We start from the raw sequence: 3,936 nt of genomic DNA on the forward strand, positions 1-3,936 counted from the left end.
AGCCGTCAGCGCCGCACGCGGCTGACGTCACGCGGTTCGGATTTCTGCCCGAAACAGGCGGCGTCTCAACGAGGGTCGACCCCTCTCCGGGTGCCATATTTGGCAGCCAGACCCCGGTGTCGGTCCAGGAATGCAGGTCGCGCCGGAAGCTCGCGTCGACTCTGCAGTAGGTGGCGGTACGGCACGAGTTGTGCCACGTATCTGATGGCTGGGGTTTGGCTGTGATCGTGTTTGGATCATGCTCATGTTCATCAGAAGCGTTGCAGACGGCAAATTTAGAAACTGTTTAGGACTCGGCGCAGGTTTTCTTTTTTTTACCACTTGGTTACCACTTGGGCTTTCTGAAAGCTGTCCGTCATTATTTTGCCCCGTCCATTTTCAGATCCGAACTCATGCTTAGGCTATCAACTTTTCGTTCTCTCTCTCTCTCTCTTTTTTTTTTTTTCACCGACGGAACTCTTCTCTATCTTACCGCCATTCCTATTTTCCTTCTTTTTTTTTCTTCGTCTATACGTGGGTGTACTGGGGTAGCTTGTCCGATCTAGTCGTAACTCACATCCACATTTTATTCTTCTATCCGTCACCATCACTATCAATCTTTTAAAGTTTTTTTTTATGCCTCCCAACATACTTAGAACTAAACATGCTTAGAGCCGACTGTCATTCTAATGATCTTTCCTGGTTTGTTGAAAGTGGGGTGCCTTTTTGTGGCAATCTGTACGGATATAACTGCCATAGAAGCGATAAGTGTTTCATTCGGATTGGTGCAAAGCGTATTAGGCGTTCATGTTTTCTTTTAAGAGTGTAAAGGAACATTGGTTGAGTACCAAGCAACAACACTTATTTCGTAACAACAGGGCGGAGGGGAAAGGGGGATACATTTATTAGAAGGAAGGGTCTGCCAGACCAAGGTCGTAACAATAGGGCTGTCCCTCAAGTCATAATGTTTGCATCTTTCTTGACGTTTGTCTCGAAATTACACGTATTATCGTACACCACTCATCCATATTTTCCCATCTGTTATTCGATTCTATCATGTCGCTACATAGTGTTCTTTTGTACGGTATGTGGAGCACATTCTGTTCCAGATGCAGTATAGTTCAGATGATAACAAAAACTTAAGGTTGATAAAACTGAAAGCATGTCGGCTGGCTGGTAAATATGCATTTTAGTAGAAACCTCGGGTTTGAGGACCAAAATAAGTAGACGACACGACACAGGGCTTAAGGTCAATGTGTCGCGTCGTCTATGTATTTTGGTCCTCAAGCTCAACGTTTGTACTAAGATGAATAGTTAGGTATAATTATATTACAAAATAACGGTGCGGTGACTGTGAGTTTGTCGGGTAAAGCAGCGCGTGCTATCCACCCCAGGCTCTCATCGAATTTGGGTTACACCGCAATTTTTTGCCAAACCAATTTACATAGTTGGACACACCAAAAGAGCCCCGACACAACGAGGCGCCTATGCACTCCTTTTCTTCATACTCTTGCCTCAACGATTTCATTACTTTTCCGAATTATGGAGATAGAAAATATTCCATTCCACGATGATGATGATGTTCGGGGGGAAAAGGAGCAGCTATCCTGCTCTGAGGTGAGGGCTCGATGGTACCAAGGTTGGGGGAAAGGAGGAGGGGAAAGACGATGGTGAAAAAGGTGAGGGGTGTGCAACCCCTTTTGCTGTGGGATTTGGGTAGTCCAAGAGAATCACCCACCGCAGAAAACATGCGAGTATCCTTCAAAAGCCTTCATTGGGATGCTCCTTGTACCACCCCATTGTTCGAGATGTTGCGGTCGCTAGCATCGTTCAACGTTAAACAACGGTAGCAGCGCGCGCGCCGTCCGACTCGTATACTCCGACGGCGAGGCAAACACACCCTTTTCTCAGGCGCACACACAGAGAATGTGGCTGGCGACATCTGGTGAACAGGGTGGGAGTTGGGGCAGATAAGGCTGACACAGACAGCTTTCAACGACGAAGTCAGTCGTCGAAAGAACCAGACAGCGATGGGACTATAGAGCAGACGTTTCTCGGTTGCAGTCGGTGATGGGCAGTACTTGAAGTACCAAGTAGTCAAGTAGTACTTTAAGTAGTATATATTGTACTTTAAGTAGTAGTATATATACAGGGTGTTTCAGTTAAATCCCCGGGCTAAATAATTCGCGAACCGGTGCACCAATCGAATAACTTTCTTTTTTACAAGTATCTGTCCAATACCGCCTACAAGATGCGCACCGCGTGAATGAGCGGGAGGCGCTCATTATTTAAATAAAAATGCAAATGAGTTTCGTAAAAAAGCGTAACTTCTAAAGCAGGGCGCTGTCGGTATTAAAATGGGTACTACCCCTTTTGGGACCTTCAGTGGACACCTTTCAGAGAAAAATCTGCCACCGAAGCGGGTCATTTGTTGCAGTAATTAATTGGTTTCGGTTTACGTATTTTTGTCGCGGCTGGTCGCGGCGAAGCGCAAAAAGACGCTCTTTCACTCCCTTATCCATCAATGAATTACGTCCTTATACCAATGAATTACACCAATGAATTACGTCCTTTTGCGCTTTGCCGCAACCAGCCGCGACAAAAATACGTAAACCGAAACCAATTAATTACTGCAACAAATGACCCGCTTCGGTGGCAGATTTTTCTCTGAAAGGTGTCCACTGAAGGTCCCAAAAGGGGTAGTACCCATTTTAATACCGACAGCGCCCTGCTTTAGAAGTTACGCTTTTTTACGAAACTCATTTGCATTTTTATTTAAATAATGAGCGCCTCCCGCTCATTCACGCGGTGCGCATCTTGTAGGCGGTATTGGACAGATACTTGTAAAAAAGAAAGTTATTCGATTGGTGCACCGGTTCGCGAATTATTTAGCCCGGGGATTTAACTGAAACACCCTGTATATATATATAAGGAGGGGAAAAAAGCCAAATAAGTGACACTAGACGTGTTTGAAATTCAAAATTACAGATTAAGATGGCTTCTATGGCTGCACGCAGAGAAACAGATACTCATATTTGTTTCTTTAATGGCTTTTTTTCCCTGCTTATAATTCACTGGCTTGCACTGTGGCATTGAGGAGTGCTCAGTCACCCTCCCAGGTGTATATCGCTCGCTGAGCGACCCCTGGTTTGCCAATCCCGAACGATGCGCAGCTACCCAGAGCTGACGAGCCGCAAACACGGCGAAACACGTGTCCTCTGGTGCTGTCGCATCGTTCCATGAGTATATATGTGTATATATACATGGGTACATATATAAAATGTGGGCGTTGTACAAGGATTCCGCTTGCTGAATTGGTCTTTGCGGCACTTTTGCAACCAGAAGAGACCGATTTCGTCAATTTTCAACTGCAATAAATTTAATTTTTAAAATTTATATCGCTAATTTGCAGTCAAGCACACGTTTTTCCAACGGAAGTGGAAAGTGCATGTTTGATTTACCCCAAAATCATCACTGAAGACATCCAGCAGCAACATAGGTGAAACACACACTTACTCACACACACACACAGACAGAGAGATATAGAAAGCAAAAACTGCCGTTTTGGGACTCGCAAGTAACCTTGCGCGCGTATATCAGCGCCATGCAGGCCGTCGTTGCTCCACCCCTTTGACATTCCTTCGCAGCACAAAATCTGTTGCCTCTGCAGAGGCCGCGTATGCCTTTTTGTGTTAATTTGGATACACGATAATTGACACAAAAAGGCGTACGCTTCCCTCTCTCCTCGAATCAGAAGCGATGACCCTATAATGCGTGGCAATGGTTGGTGCAGAGCGTGCTATGTGGTGAAGATCAGTTTTTAGAGTGTGACGGCGTCGCTGACGCCGAAGCGTCACCGACAAGGCACGTGGGACCATCGGGGTATGGGGTGAGCAAGAACCGTGGCGTCGGGGAGCATGTGTTTAATGCGATGGAAGGCCTGCTCCACTTCGGACA

The sequence above is a fragment of the Ornithodoros turicata genome, chromosome 3 (genome assembly GCF_037126465.1).
Source record: "Ornithodoros turicata isolate Travis chromosome 3, ASM3712646v1, whole genome shotgun sequence".
Taxonomy (NCBI): Eukaryota; Metazoa; Arthropoda; class Arachnida; order Ixodida; family Argasidae; genus Ornithodoros; species Ornithodoros turicata.